At 43.4% G+C, this 16,996-nt stretch overlaps 1 protein-coding gene across 2 annotated transcripts in view; it reads left to right on the forward strand.

Annotated features, from left to right (window-relative positions):
• Positions 1-7,487: 7,487 nt before the first annotated feature.
• CREB5 (cAMP responsive element binding protein 5) overlaps positions 7,488-16,996 on the forward strand; it is a 401,460-nt gene continuing 391,951 nt past the window's right edge. For both annotated transcript variants that reach the window (XM_044246290.1, XM_044246292.1), the window contains exon 1: positions 7,488-7,533. The gene's annotated coding sequence lies outside the window, so the exon portion shown is untranslated. The remainder of the gene's footprint in view (positions 7,534-16,996) is intronic.

Raw genomic sequence — 16,996 nt, forward strand, 5'->3', positions numbered from 1 at the left:
TATTATTCTGGGTCATTATTCAGAGCAGGTGCCAATCTCTTTCACTTAATCTCAAGACAGGAAAAAAAGTAGTTTTTCATTTAATCAAGTCTCTCAAAAAAAAAAAAAGGAACGCATTAAGATAAGTATAACTTTTATAGGGATGTTAACACTGATACACTTTGGGATAGGTGAAGCTTTTGATTTTCAGCCAGGTTCAAAAGAAAACATTAAGTTTTATAAGGTGGTGAATGCCATAATTCCCTATAGGGATAGGTCAAGCCATCAGCAACTGATAACCTTCTAGATGAGGTTCCCCAGGCTTGAGTCAAGTGGGTGGGCTGTCTCTTTGTTACACATTTCAGAGCTGCTACGCACTCTCACCTCCAATGCAAAAGCATGGCAGTTTCAAGCTATACCTGTTGGGATTTTAAGGAATTATTCTAGAAAATCTAAACCACATAAGACTTGATATAATTACACAACTGTGGGTGTAAAATGTTTGTGTAGGTCAAGACGAGAAGGGAAAGTTGTGATCGCTTCAACTAGAATGTCAGCTTGTATAAAATTGCTCTATTGTCCGCAAGCTCAGGGCAGATTTGTGAATGTAACTGTACCTTCTCCTTCGAATATAAGCGACTTAGACTACGACCCTTAATTTGAGGACTAATTGGATGGGTTCCTCCATTCTCATGCACAGAATTGTAGTATTATAGCTTCCATGCAATTTTATGTAACATTGACTGAACACATTCTAAATGCTAAATAGGGCTAAGCACTCGACATAGATTATTTTATTAAATTCTTCCCCTTATTTGTTTTAAGCACTTTACATATATTAACTTACTCAGTCCTTGTAATATCCTGGCAGGTGTCTTAGCTCCATTTTACAGATAAAGAATCTGAACTTCAGAGAGGTTAAAAGACTGGCCATGGTCACAACACTAAGTGACAAAGCTGAGGCTATTAGACCTTCTGCTCTGCTCGCCTGTACTTTTAGCATCATGAGCATGGATCTGGGAGCATGATGGATAGCACCAATTATTTGTCTGTACTTGGAGCTGGCTACACAATTCTTGGACCCAGTGCTAAAGAAAAACGCAAGGCCCCTTGTTCAAAAGACAGAGGGAAAGTGTCATTAAAGATATTAAATAGACGGGTGCCTGAGTGGCTCAGTCGGTTAAGTGTCTGACTCTTGATTTCAGCTCAGGTCATGATCTCAGGGTCCTGAAATCGAGCTCTGCCTTGGGCTCTGCACTGAGCATGGAGTCTGCTTGATATTCTCTCTCTCCCTTTCCTTATACCCCTCTCCCTGCTCATACTCTCTCTCTCTCAAAAAAAAAAAAAAAAAAATTAAATGGAAAAGGTTTTCCTTGCTTTCAGAGCTAATCTCAACCTGTCATCATGTTTTTAATTTGCTATTTAATGTATCATTCTAAGCAACACAAAATTTAAATATTAAATTATTAGCATTCATTTTATGATTATTCTATTGTGCAATGCAATGCCAGTGATACATATAAATATAAATTAACTTGTATGTGGAATCACGGAACTCACACAATTTGCATTTCCTGGCTCCTCTGTGTGTATGTATTTTGTTCTTACCAGAGCAGTGAAAACACGGTACAAAATGAACTCTGCTGTCTTTATTTCAGTTTTTGTTTTTTTTTTGAAAAGGGAGAGAGAGAATCTTTTTTTTTTTTAAAGATTTTATTTATTTATTTGACACAGAGAGAGAGAGAGAGATCACAAGCAGGCAGAGAGACGAGGAAGCAGGCTTCCTGCTGAGCAGAGCCCGATGTGGGGCTCAATCCCAGGACCCTGGGATCATGACCTGAGCCAAAGGCAGAGGCTTTAACCCACTGAGCCACCCAGGTGCCCCTATATTTCAGTTCTTGATGTGTGCGCATTCTGCCAAAACTCTGCCTTCTGTTTACTCATGAGTAAGGAGAGACTGAAAGGAAAAGGAAGTGAGGGCTGCCTATGTTTTCCTTTTCTTTTATGTCATCATTTTCAGTGTATGTTATTTGTTGGTCAGCACAGTGATGTCACATGAGTAAGAGAGGGTTCCGTGTTTCTTTGAGTGCCATGGCCTTTTCTTTCTGTGTTCAAGAAAGTTCTGGTTTGAAAGGAAAGCATGGCCTTTCAGAGCTGCCTGTGCCCACCTCTTTCTAGGCCACTCAACCGTGGATGAAACAGGTTTACTTCACACTGGCTTTGGGTCCCATCCGATATCCAGGCAGCATGAGTAGCTGTATGCAAATAAGGTGGGAGGGAACAGTGGGCACACTGTCCAATCTCGGCTTCTGCACATGCTTAATGTCCCATCAGGCTTTGGCAGGTGCTGGTACTGGTACCAGTGTTCTGGGTCCCTCTCCCATCTTGGCCACACTCCAGATGTGCTCTCCTGTGCAAGTTACTTGCTGCTCTAGAACTATCTTCTCTGTGGTGTATGTGTGTATATATATCCAATGGAATATTACTCAGCCATCAGAAAATGAAATCTGGCCATTTGCAATGACGTGGATAGAGCTAGAGTACATTATGCTAAATGAAATAAGCCAGTCACAGAAAGACAAGTATCATATGATCTACTCAGATGTGGAATTGAAGAAAGAAAACAGATGAACATATGGGAAGGGGGGAAAAAAGGGGAAAGGAAACAAACCATAAGAGACTCTTAACAATAGAGAACAAACAGGGTTGATGAAGGGAGGTGGGTGGGGGATGGGCTAGATGAGTGACAGGCATTAAGGAGGGCACTCATTGTGATGAGCACTGGGTATTGTGTGTAAGTGACGAATCACTGAATTTTACTCCAGAAACCAATATTGCCCTCTATGTTAACAAAAACTTAAATTAGAAAAATAAATAAAACTATCTTCTCATGATAAAATAAGCATGGTTCCAACCACCTCATAGGGTTATTGCGAGAATAACTAAAAGAATACACATAAAGAGTAAATGCCTGTCAAGTGTTAGCTAGCCATGTTGTGATTGTTGCTGCCTCTGGATACATTTTGCAGGTCCATTTGTTTGAAAATCTTTACCCCTTCAGATAAGATAATGAAGCCACCGCTGGGTGGCTCAGTCCGTTAAGCTCTTGATCTCAGCAGAGGTTTTGATCTCAGGGTTGTGAGTTCAAGCCGCACATCGGGCTCCCAAGCTGGGTGTGGAGCCTCCCCTAAAAAAGAAAAAGATAATGAAGAAACTGGTAAAGATTCGTCTTAGAAGAGAGAGAGAAACTTTCCAGTGGAACACGGCTAGGGATTTCATGACAAACCTGGCATCCTTTCCACTACCACTGCTAACTGTTTTGTTAAAAAACAAAAAAATAAAAACCTTGAATAAAAAAATAAATGGGAAAATTCCCTCTGAGTGGGTGTGTGTAGAAGGGACAAGGTGAAGCCTTCTCTAGGAGTACGTGTGGCTTTATGGGAAGCAGCTACAGGATTGATCTCAAGTATATGAGCCTGGGGTCATATACCTATTTTTTTAGTATTGCAGGTAGCAGACTCTTCTGTTCCCTCCCCAACTTTCTCCTGGGTCACTGCCCATATGAATTCACTAAACCAGAATCCCGCAAAGCGGGGTCCCAAGGTGCTTGCATCAGAATCACAAATGCAGAATCCTGAGCCTAATGCCAGAGCTTTGAACTGAAACTCCTGGGGAAACCCCACCCAAAAAGCAAGTTGTCCAAGTATTGCTTATGCTACAGAGTTTGATAACTTCTTTGGGAATCTAGAAACTCAGAAGAAAGAGATCTTTTTCTTCTTTTAATCCCTAGCACTAGAAAGACCTGCCACCCTTTGTTGAATTTGGAGAAATGACTGAATCCAAAGCACAAAGCTGAGGAATGGCTCTATTCAGGCCTGATATTCAGGAGGTAAGCACTTGGAAGGTTGCAAATTTATTAAAATATTAAAATTTCTCCATAGGGGTTTGTAGATATCCACAGTTCTGGGCTCTGTAGTATCACACTGGCCGAGCTGTCCAGGCTTTTTCCTTGGACTGTCCTCTGATCCAACAACTAAAGGACTAACCCTTTGTCCAGCATGGGGTTCTCATCTATTCTCACTGGCCAATATGGGTGCCAGTCAACATCTTATAGATCCAACCAAAGTGGTGTTTTACCAGTGGGCCTGTGCCTGTGCCCCTACCGTGGAGAGGAAGGTGGGATTGGGAAGGAGGACCTAGGGTGGGCAGTACCTAACCAGATTCCCTTGATCCTGTTATCAGGATGCTCCTCTCCACATGTCCATGAGGCCATAATTGATGGAGTCCTACTGGGTGAAATGACATTCCTGGAGGTGGTGCCGGCACCCCAGCGGGCAAATGCCCCAGGTTATTGCCACTACCAGTTGAAGTACTACTCCTAGAGATGCTCTTCCATGGCTATGGAAGAGTAGTACTTCAACTTCCAGGAACCGCAGCCTCCGAGGATCTTCAACTCTGATGAGTCCTGAAGGGACTGGGTGAGCAGAGCCATGTAGGAATTTGAGTCTACATATATGAGGGTTCTGTAGGCATGACTTCACAGATGAGAGCCTGTTTGGTACAGATGGTACATGCATGGGTTATTGTGGGGGGGGGTGGGAGAAGTATGGGGAAATGGGTTCTCTTTTCATTTATTTGGTCAATTTTGCTGAAATCACTGAATGCCCAACTATCATGGCATTAGCCAGGTTGCTTTCATTAATAAAAACGAGGGTAAGTATTCACATAGCATTTGTCCTGTGCAAAGCACAATTCTTAATTCGTTTGAGTTACTATGATTATCACCATATTACACAGATGAAGCAAATGAGACCCAGACATTAGCGGAGGCTCACGTACCAAAGCCATGATTCGAACTCTGGCAGTCAAACATTAGAATCCAAATTCATAAACACCACTTCTCTTCTTCAGTTTACATTCAGAAGGGTTTTTTTTGTGTGACTTAGTTGGTAACAGAGGTCTGTGTGTACACACACACACACACACACACCCTGTAATATAACGGATAGAAACATTTTGAATGAAATTGCTGTGAGTTCAGCAGATGCTGAAAGAGGGGTGTGCACATGAATAATATTGCTGATATTAAGAGAAATTCTCTACCGAAATTCCATGTAACCTCGTGATTATCAAGATAATGGGAAAGTCCCTGGAAAAGTTCCCTGTGTGTTTCTATGTCAGCCATGGCTCAGACAGGAATTGTTTACCTGGTGCAGCATGTCAAACAAAAGTTCAGCAATCATTTTTAAAGATCAACAAATGATTTGGATAGTATTAGAAATTGATGAGCTACTTGCATTAAAACTCATCTATATGTGTATGCTTCTGTTTAGAGAATACTGGAAATTAAGTGTTTTAAATTTTTATGTTGATTAACTACTTACACGGTTTTAAATATTTTATCACTTCATCTTTGCTTATTCAATACTTCATTTTATTCTTTAGTCCACACTCGTCAACTGGGGGGGGGGGAAGATTAGCTCTCTGACTTAGCTCTGAGATGTTAAGCTGTATCTGTTTTCTGTCTCAAGTTTGTTCCCTGTTCGGCTCACACATCTTTGCCAGAGAAGGAGGTAGGCTACGTGCTTTAGGTGGAAAAGGCTATCCTCATTATTGAGTGGGAATGCAGACAAGAAGTCTGTTCCTTAGTCGGCTACTGCTTCCTTCTCTAAACCCAGCTAATTGAGCTGTCATATTTAAAGTTTTATTGGTTAAGATTTCAAGTTAGGGCTGGAGCCCTTCTTTTGCAGTTCCTTCAGGTCTAAATGTGAAAAAGAACAAATGGAAAACTCAGTGATGAGCTCTGAATAAGGCTGTAAGAAACAGAGTTACCAGTCCCTGTGGTCTCAAGGAACACTAAAGGGCAGGTAGTTGTTAAAACACTTAAAAACAGAAAGGAAATACAAAGCTCTTCTATTTAGTAGGTCAAAACCAGCTCAGAAGTAGTATGTGACGATCCGGGCAAAGCATTACAGTTTCTAGCCAGCCCAGTCATGATTCTCTGGCAAATTGCATAGTCATGGTTATGATGCATGGGGATAAGAGGTGCTATAGAAATGTTAGATGTTACATAAATGTCAGGAATGATCATTGTTTGTTAATGGGGGCTAAACTGTTCCTAAGCAAAACTCTGACTCCAGCCAACACAGCGGTAGTAGAGATTCTAAGCACCAAATAACCCACGTGAATGGAATGCTCACCCCTGGTTCTAGAAGGGAGACCAGTTGGGATCTGGGGTTTGAAAACAGGGAATGGGGTGGTCCCGGTGCTACCACCTGCCCAAGTGTCTTCTGGCCAGCGCCCCAACCTCCTGGAGTATGCCTTAGCTCACCTGTAAAATGGAGATAATAGTAACATCTGCCCTACTTCTTCCTGTGCTCCGTGGTTGTGAGAATCAAGGGCATTCATATGGGTACAAGTGCTTTGTTAAGGGTGAGACGCTGCAAGGATGACCATGGTCATCTTGGATCCTCTGGAATTTGGCCTACGCCTCCCTTTGAGTCCTGCTCACAAGGAGAAATCCGAATGGAAATTAAACTGGGGGCGGGGATGGTGACTGGCCCATGCTGAAAACTCCGGGCTCAGGAAGACACTGCAGACCAGGCACCGGATCCTGCATTTCGGCTCTGGCTCTGCCACTTGCCAGCCTGTGAGCTTGGGCGAGTTACAGAGGAGGCTCTGGAAGTGATCGCCAAGGGCCCTTCCGGCTCTGACGCTGAGTCTAAATCAGGCTCATCACTTGGCTCTAGCTGTGATTCACCTTTCGCCTCCAGGAGAAACTCCCCTCCAGCTTCTCAGACGCATGAAGCAGGGGTCTTGGAAGAGGTGGGGGCTATGTATTCCATGTGAGAGTGCACAGTAAATAAGTTATTCCTTTGGAGGTGAGGTGGGGTAGGGGACGGTGGAAAGGGGTGCTGAGTGAGTATTCTGGGAGGCCAGGATTCAGGGAACACTCTAATGAGGTCACGACTGTCGCAGGCGAACAGGAGCTGGACATCTGCTGCTGGGGGAAGGGGGAGGGAGCGTCTTGCATTTCGGTTTGCAGAAAGTCTTCATCCCGCACCCTTTACCCCCCCGTAACCCCCTACCCCTGTCCCCATCCCCACACCTTTCAAAGGCTACCAGGCCTTGCTAGGAGGACAGCCCGTGTCCGTGCCTCCTCCGTGGTCCTGTCTGAAACCGCGAGGATTGTTTCCAAGCTGACTCACACCACTAATGTCAGGGAGCCGTGTCACACGGCGCTGGGCTCTGCAAGCTGTTGCTTGCGCGGTCGCCGCTGCGGCCGCGGCTCCCCGGCGGGTGCATCGGGGTCCGCTCTTGGGGCGGGGGCGGGGGCGGGGCGGGGCCGGGGCGGAGTCCGCCCCTTCGGCGCGGCGGCCCCGCCCCTCCTCTCCCTCCCCCGCGGACCGCAATGATTTAGAAGTTCAGGAATCCCACGTGACGTCACCGGGGGGGTGATGTAATGCACTCTAAATAGAATGTATTGTAATCTTTGCTCAGTCCAACGTGGTCCCTTCACCCGGGCTCCGCTCTTGCCTTCTCCACACTTGTTTGGTAAGTTCCTAAAAATACGGCTCGGCCACTTCTGGGGCTTTTGCATTTAGCTACTTTTGTTGCACTTGCCGCGGGAGCCATCTCGGGAGCGTACTTGGTTTGCAGGGGTTGGTTCTCGGCAGCAGCCGCGAGATTACTTGGTCCAGTGGGCAGGTCACAGGGCAAGGAGTAGGGAAGATGCGATGCATTTTTTTGGAGGGTGATCTGTGTTTGTAAACACTTTGGCGGACCAGAGGGAAGTCCGGCCCCAAATGCTGGTGGACTGTGGAATTCTGCTGTGTCCTGAGGCCACTCCAGAGACCCCACGCCGTGTCTGTTCCGGAGCGCGTCTCTGTGGCCGCCGCGCCGTGTGACTGGAGGGATGCTAACGTGGAGCGGGCGCCGTGTCCTCCCCGGCGTGATGCGTGTGTGGGAGCGCGCGTGTGTTTCCCTGATACGGGGAACAGTTATGAATCGGGGGTGTGTGTTTGCCTCCAGAGACCTGGCAAGGTGCGGAACCCTCCAGAAGTGCGGTCAAGCGGCGGTGGCAGCGGAGACGGCGAGCCAGGAGCCTCCCCCCGCGTCCCCAACTTCCCGGTGATGCGGCGGAACCCCCGGAGAAAGTTTGCAAACTTCCAGCGGGCGCGGCGAGGACGCCGGGTCACCTAGGGGGCGGGCGGGCGGGCGCGGGGGGCTCGCTCCCTCCCGGTGCCGAGCCTGCCGCTGCCACCTCTCCCGCAGGGCTGCCCGCCGCAGCTGGTGGGCGCGCGCGCTCGGGGAGGGGACGTGGCCCTTGAAGGGCACTTGGCTTTCGCTCCAGGCGCAGAAAGCTCGAGAGTGGCACGGCTCTGTTCGCTTTCAGTCCTGCAGCCGTCTCCTGCTTCCGTCCCGTTCTCGCTGGCATCATTACCTCTTCTCCGCCGCTGCCCCAAATGACAGCTCCCGCTTTTGCCGCGGCAGCGCGGTGGCAGTTCCCAGGACCTGGCGGCGGAGCCTTCCTCTCCTGCAGATTCTCCACGCAACCGCTTAAACTTTTCACGAAGTTCTTAGAGGGGCAAGACGCGAGAAGGAACCAAGGACACGTTTTCTTCGGGCAACTGCATCCCACTTCTTCTTTGCCGTAGAATTATTTCGGGGGGCGGGGAGAGGGAGTATCCGGTAGGTTAAGCCTCAGAGCTTGTCCACCCCCTCCCCGACTTGGCCTGAACGGGTGCCACCCCCACTTGATGCTTGTTCAAGGCCAGGAACTGGAGTGGGTTGCTTGTATATTGCGTTGTCAGAGTCCTCAGAGTGTGTTTGATTTTTATTTTTCCCTCCCTCTCTGACATGTGTCAAGGAATAAAGGCTGGATACAGGTCCATTACGTCATTCTGCAGGCCAGTAAGTGTTTGATTAACAGCTTCAGATACTGAAGAGTTCGGGGTTTAGAGATGCTGACCAAGCAACTCTGTTTTCCATCCCACCCGCAACATACTCGTACAGTCGCCCGTTCCGTGGGCATCTTTATTGCCCTCTCCTCCCCGGACCCCTCCTTCTCTATCCCCTCTCCCGCCCACACCGTTATCACTCTGGCCCCGCCTCCTCCTTTTAGTGCTTTCCCTGGGGCGATCCCTGTCCCCGGAGTGTGCCTAAGAGCTTCTGGTGTCTGAGGGGAGCACGGTACCTGATCAACACACACACAATCTGCCCTTTTCTATTATTTAAGAAAGGCACCAGCGAGCCCTCTTCTCCAAGGCGAAAATGCTCTGTCCTGACAGAAAAGGCATCTCAGGAAACAGAGTCCTTATGATAATACCCTGTCCCTTTGGTGACTTAGGAAAGCCACACACCCACTGCGAACAAAGTACTTAATTTGACATAGCGCCTTTCTCCAGCCGAGTAGCGGAAGAGGGAAAAAGTGAGGATGCTGATTAAGTCAGATGTAGCCGAAAGAATCAAAATTCAACATTTCATTTACAAAGTGAGGGAATGTGAGTCGTTGAGCCCAAAACACCTTACAATAAATGGATGTATATACTTCTTTCTCTTAATCTGAAGTTTCTATATTTAAAGAGGAAGTTGAATACCTAAGTCTTCGAATTGAGTCCGAATCTGCCTATCTGGCAGTGGAAGTGGAAACACTGTGTGTGACGTGTGTAAGGGATAAAAGTAAAAAGAACTCTTAGTGGGGGAGGGTGCGTGCGTGCAGCAGAAATTTAAAAAAAAATCTACTGACAGAGTTTTGGATTGAGTGGGGCAGAGAGGATTTGGGTGCTCTCTGATTTGAAGTTGGTGGAAGCTAAATTAAGGAACATTTATATTCTGAGTATGTGGGAATTTCGTGAAGAACACATGTTTTGTTATAATCAGATCTACTTTCTTCCAAGTGAAACAGCCTTGCTGTGGAGTAGGCATTTGTGAAACTCCTGTCTGGGGTCTAATTGACATCCTTCCCCAAGTTTGTGGCAGTATTTATTATTCATTCACATCTAGAGATGAAATAGTATAACCCCTGCAGAATGCATGTGCTTCTAAAATGTTAAACTTCTTGTTTGCGATGCATAGACCTGAAGGAAAAAATGGCCTGGGTCACCAGCATGGGAGAGCGTGATTAATGATCAGTGATTTAGTGATCAGTGATTAGTGGTTTTATTCAAACTGTTACCTCTGACCAGAAGCACACATCAGAGGATTAACAGGCTCTTTAGATAAATGCTCATTAGTGGAAGGGGAAAAGCAAAGATAATAGGCATGCACCCAGGGACAACTTTCGAAGAAAATCATTCCCCGTCTTCAGAATAATAAGCTCTATTAACAGAAAGCCCTTTTAATTTAAAACTTGCTTTTATCTTGTAAATCAAAGTTAGATGTAAAAGTTTGTAGTGCCATTATAACCTAAATTTTCCCATATCCACTCGATGTGGATTATCTCAGTAGCGATATTTTTTTTTATTTAAATAAACAATTGGACCTTCAGAGCAGCTGAACCCTGACAAGTTCTTAACTCCCAGGGTTTGAAGGTGTCCCCCCTTAGAGAACGGAGAGTGCAGCTTGCTAGCTAGATGGCGCACTGTTCTTTGGTGTTCTGTGCCGTTGAAATGCAGGCGTCTCAAGGAGCAAGTAGCTGCTTGCGAGGTGTTCTTCCTCACTTCCAACAAAGTTGATTCTGTGTAGGGTTGGAGGCTAGACAGTTCTACAAGTTTTTAGTCACATTTTCCATGTCAGTTAAATCTGGGGAGTTCAAGACTACTGGAAAAATTAGTCTCATTACTAAAAGAAACTTAGCAAACGAGGGAGGAAAGGAGGTACCAGAGTCCAGGAGGTACCTCTTGGTTGCAGAAGTGATTGTAAAATACCAGACCTGTTCTTCTTCTTTTTTTTCTTTGTAAATCAAGAGCTAGTTTCACGATCTTGTAGTCTGAAATTGAGAAGCAAATACTCAAAGATTTATTTTCTTCCTAATCTTGCTGGTGAAATAGAAGTTACTAGAAAGAAAGGAAGAAAAAAAAAACCTGATTTGGTGACTGCAAGAAGCAACACGTTGCTGATTTTATTCTACGAATAATGGTAAGATGATGTTTCTTATGCTTATGAAGCAGAAAGGAACTTTGCAGTTAGTTAAATGAGGCTGAGCTTATGTTTTCATAGATGGAATTCAGAAATGGAATTCTTATTTCACACTGAATTTTAATGTTGCCTTTGTCGGTTTCCTGGGACTTGGTAGCATTTTGTATAGAAGGTGTGTGTGTGTGTGTGTGTGTGAATAAGACCATTATTTCCTGGGTAAAATAATGTTCATGGGCGTGTGAACTGCAGGGGGGAGCTATGAAGCATGTTAAATAATGTGTCAGGTAAGAATTCCTTTTTCCACAGGCCTTCATGAATCACTTTAATAAGTACTTAAGTTTTAATAAGGGAGGCATTAAAAAAAAAGAAAACTAAAAATGAAAATAAAACAAACAAAACAAAAAACATTCTCCACATCCAGACCTCGATAGGTATTCCCCTGAAGTAGGGTGCTGTTGATTGAATATCAGCTATTACTTGGGTTTTAAAACTTAAAAAGAAAACAATCGTAGAACTCACTGGTGCCTCCCTGTAAATGTCCTCATTTTCCTTTGCATCATTTTATATAGATCTGTTATTTTAAAATCCTGACTGAGGCAGAACGACTTGTATTTTTCAACTTTAGTAAGGGTAAACATGTTTGCTCAATTGATAAGATCTTGAGGCTGTTTTTGAATGTAAATTGTTGATACCTGTAAACTGCCTGTCAATAAGAAGTCAGTTGTGACCTTATATAGTTTCTACATGAGTAGGTAGTTTATTAGAACATTCCCACAAAAACATGGGCCTATCTTTGTGACATTGCAGCTTTGATTTGAACAGGAGGTTAATTGAATGGTAGTTTGCCTGAGAGACTTTTCCTCTATAGCTCTTCAATTACTGTAGGCTGAAGATTATCATACAACTAATTGTCAGTTTCCCACACCTTCGGATTCCAAACCAGTCAGTCGATCATGGCTGTTGGTACCACTGTCAAGTTCCTGGTCTCCTGATTTCTTACTATAATTTGCCTTTTAGCAAGGATGCATCACTTTCTATAGTATTTCCTTAGCCTTGGAGTTTGTTTCTTATTAAGCTGAAAATTGTTTCATGGGTTGGCGATGTTTGCTGTATCCTGAAGACGTGAACTTTGTGTTTGTAGTTGGTTTTCTTCTGATTACATTGTTAGATTAAAATTGGGGATTTGAGCAGACTTATTATGTTTGTCATCTTTTTTTTTTTTTTCTCCCCCTTCTTCACTTCAAAGCAGTGCTGTTAGCCACAAAATTAATGTGATCATGGTTGGTGTTTCCCATCTATACACTTCTTTTGCTTCTTACAAATTGGATTTCTACAGCAATTTAAGATCTTTTTTTAGAGGCAGCTTTCTTGGATGAAGATGGAGCAATGATCTCAGTCAATTCATTATCTTGTCCGGTTTGACTACTAGCTGTATTATGGGAATCTACCAATGCTTTTTATAAATTAGTGCTTAAAAATGTATATCCAGTACTATCTCTCTGAATGCTATTTAAGAAATTATGCAACTGAGATAAGGTAATGAACTGGGGGGGGGCAATGGCCTCAAACATTTAAGTGTAAGAAGCACTTTCCGATATGATAAACAGACTGAAAGAACCTTTTTGTATTGTTATTTGTAAACTAAATAAGCTATCTATTTTGTGGCATTGTTTTAAATAGAAAATCTGACACTTTAAAAATGACATCATGTTAAAAGTTCTTATATTTTGTAATTAGGGAAAAAATGGGCAATTAGTGATTTTGAGGATCTATTAGTATTCCATTGTTGGAAATCGCAAATCATGGACTTAACATAAGAGAAAAAAGAACAAGAGGCTTTTACAAATTTTCAGGTAGTGATAACAGTATATCAGAAATGAGAGTAAAATTTTTGAAGCTCATATTGAGACTCTGGGACTTTCAAAGTAAAACTTGCATAGTTTGGATAAATTTCAGAATGTATAAGATGCTTCTTTGGCATTTCTGTATTTCTTTCTGTCAGGCTCACTCTATTATTCATTTATATTTTCTGAAAACTAGATCAGAATCAACTTAACACTTTAAAAACACTTATTTTAGTTGCTTCCTTCTGTTTCCTCAAGGTTTACAGTTCTAATCTCTCTACCCGAAAATTAACAAGGATTGAAAATACTATGTTGGCGTTTGGCTTGAATTCATCTTGGAGAGGAAGAATTCCTTTTGGACCAGGGATTCTGATGGCGAGCTAGAAAGGCTTGCTCTCATGTATACAGAGTTGGAGCTAAGGAGGTCTTCTCATTTAAAGACCAACCTTGTCATTTTGCAGAGAAGAACCGAAGGCCTGGTTATGTTCCCTGGCTCACTGAGGCCTACAGCTAGAGAGTGCCAAACTGAGCCGAAAAGCCAGGTCCCGGCCTCCAGGTCGGGTTCTCTTTCCATGAGCCAGGCTGCCATAAATGGTCATGAATGAGACATAACCCATGGCTTCGGAGGCTTTGCTCTTTTCAAACCTTTTGATCACTAACCTTTCAAAGACAATTTTTTTTTTGGTAAGATTTTATTTATTTATTTGACAGACAGAGATCACAAGTAGGCAGAGAGGCAGGCAGAGAGAGAGAGAGAGGAGGAAGCAGGCTCCCTGCTGAGCAGAGAGCCTGATGTGGGACTTGATCCCGGGACCCCGAGATCATGACCTGAGCCAAAGGCAGCGGCTTAACCCACTGAGCCACCCAGGCGCCCCTCAAAGACAATTTTTATCAGATCTTTTGAATGAGTCCCCTGACCATAAAACTGTAGTTTCTGTTCTGTAATGCTAATTTTTTTTGTGTTGACCTCATTATTGGAAAGCCATTCTTCTTATTCTCCTTCATTACCATTAGACATGCCCCGTAAAACAGCACCCTCCAGATTTCATTTGAGACTAAAAATCAGACAGAGCTTAAAGATGTTCTAAAAGACCTCTCTAGGATAAGGCAGGAACTTTTGTTACTTCCTTTGTTTTCTTAATCACCTTTGAAGAAGGGATCTGAAAAATTATTTAAAGTTAAAATAAATCATCTTTCTTTGTGTCGAATAGAGCAACAAGTGTTACTTTCACTCTGGTAGATGTACTTGTAAAGCCCAGAGTCTGTCTCCAGTGTTTTATCTTTCCAGGTCAGTGTATATGAGAGAGTTTGGAGGGAAATGTTACTGCATCAGAAGTGAGTTGAGTCTAGAAGTACGCTATTTGAGGTTTGCCTGGCAAAGTTGACTAATCATAACTAATAGAAATCATGCATGCAACATAGGGGGCTCCTGAACACCACACATTTGATTTAAGATGACATCTTGGTTATGCTGTATTTAGGATGGGGAACAAGAATATCTCAATAGAAATCTTGAATTCATCTACTGTATGTGTTATTTGGCATGACCCGTAGTGTTCCTTTCCAGCTCTTTGTGTGAACACTTTATATCAGAATTTAGGTCTCTTTCATTCTCCTATTACACTGAAGAGCCCCTGTGTTGCATGATTCCTCAACTACAACACATTTCAGCCAATTTTATGCAGTTCTCTTTCTGCTGGCTTCCCAAGGGGGAAAACCACACGCAACAAAAAACATCTTTGTTTTTGTTTGAATTAGCTGATTATAAGAAGAAATACATTTCATCTCCCATTGCCAGATCTGGTAGGACCCTTTTATTTTATCAAAACAAGATCTTCTTCTCTAAGTAAGCGATGATGCTGTTTGGCCTCTGAATGACCAGGTCCTAATCCTTGCACCGGAGGGGAGAAGGCATTGAAGATGAGTCTGTTTCCACCAGGGTGGCTAGGCGTGATGTGGCAGGCCCTCATGAAGAGCCCGATCTGCCTTCCTGCAATGACAGCGTTGTCCAGAAAAACACGGCCTTCTGGGAGGAAGGACAGTATTCTCAGTTCTCGAACTTCTAAATTCTGAGCAGGGACTGTGTTGAAAATGGCTCTCAGGATGCAGAGGGTTGTCTGAGGTTATTTACTTTACTAAACTGCAACATGGTAAAACATAAGCCAGAACTTAAAAGCTTTGAGGGTCTTCTTCATTCATTCTCTGCATTTACCTTATCCCGATGTTTTTCTAGATTTATTTTAAGTATCCATTCTGGTTACTCTGCTTTCACGAGTGACTCTACAATAACAAATCACGAGTGTGTGCCTAACGGGGGAGGGGACATTTTTCCATGAAGGAAAACAGATTTTAATATCCAATCGTAGAAGAAATAAGTAGCAAGACAAAAGAGAGAAAGGTTTGAAATCGAATTGATGGCATCCCAGGCTCTGCCGCAGCTCTACAAAACTGTGTTGTTCATGGCCACAGGAAAAGACTAAGACTAGAAGAGTGAATCCTCAAAGTGCTGCCTTCAACTCCTAATGCTTCTTTGCCTCAATTTCTTCATGAGTGATAAAAGAATGCACTGTCCAACAGTGGGAGCCATCAATGTAAGCCACCCATGTAATTATAAATGTTCTAGCAACCACGTTAAGGAGGTAAAAAACAGTTAATTTTAATAACATATTTTATTTAACCCAGTGTATTTGAAATAGTATTTCAACATATAATCAATATAAAAATGTTGAAGAGATACTTTGTGGGTTGTTTTTTTTTTTTTAATTGTTGTTGTTGTTAGTCCCAAGTCTTTGAAATCTGGTATGTAGTTTATAGTTAACGTGAATTACAGGTCTCAGTTCCGGCCAGTTGCGTTTCAAGTGCTCTTGTGGCCACATGTTGGCCAAGTGACAGTGGTGTCAGACAATGCACATCTACACTCTGGTCCAGTGGCTCTTAATCCTGGTAGCCCAGTGGAACCACCTGTGGGGTCTGTAAAAAGTAAGAATACTCCTCCCCACACCCAATTTCGATCTGATTGGTTTGGGGTGGGGACCTTGGCCTTTGTATTTGTAAGAAGCTCCAAAAGAGTCTCTAAAATATAGCCAGGTTTGAGAACTGCAGTTGTAACTGATCTCTACGGTGTCTTCTGCTCTAACATTCTATGACCTATTGACAGAAAGGGATTTCAGGAAAGCGTTGAGTTCAAGTGCAGCAAGTGGTTGTCCTAGGGATGCTGCACACTACGAAAAATATTTAAGGAAGTATAATCAAGAAAAATTAAAGTGCACGGATTGAATGGTTTTGAACACAACTCTTTGTGCCACAGATGACCTCTGCTTTGCATGACTTTCAAATATTTTAAATGGTTTTAAATGGCTGGCTTCCCCCCAAATCTTAACATTTGATTTGATTTGTATGCAGCCTCTCTAGAAACCCTCCTTGCTGGAAAAGGTCAAGATCATCCTATTTCGGTTATTTTGCTATTTTACTTCTTTGCCCCAGGTACTACTTGACTTCAGCTCTTCTTGGAGGGAAAAATTGTACTGCATTTAAGTCAGTTGGATCCCCTCCTGTTTCCCTCTAAGCTTTTAACAAGCTTTGTGTCACTGTAGAGAACAGACTTGCCCTTTGCTCATGTCAAGATGTTAGTTATAGCTCCTTGACTTAGTTTATTCTCTTTGTCATCCTGTAAAATATTAGAAGAATCAGTATTTCTCAACGCCCACCAGAATGTGCTCCTTTAATACATTTTTAACAATATGCCAGTTTGTGCATTCAGTACAAGGATGCGAAGAACCAAAAATAAAAACAATGATTTCTAAACTCCTCACCATCTTCTTTCCAAGTCAACAAACAGTCTTGTTTATGGAGGGGAGGAGAGACCTCGAGGATGGTCCCTTGTGACTTTGTGCTGCTGAAAGCCTCTGCATTCCCGAATCTGTGAGTCATTCCACCCCGAACCTCTCTCCTTATCCCCTGCATAGCAGTCTGTTTCCAAGTACATGTCTATGTGGCCATGTGCTTTTTAAACATAACTTACAACCATCATTTTTAAGTATAGAATGGCACATTTCTGTACATTTTGTGGTGAATATGTTTGTGTCTTCTGTCAT

Source organism: Neovison vison, chromosome 4 (genome assembly GCF_020171115.1).
Source record: "Neovison vison isolate M4711 chromosome 4, ASM_NN_V1, whole genome shotgun sequence".
NCBI lineage: Eukaryota > Metazoa > Chordata > Mammalia > Carnivora > Mustelidae > Neogale > Neogale vison.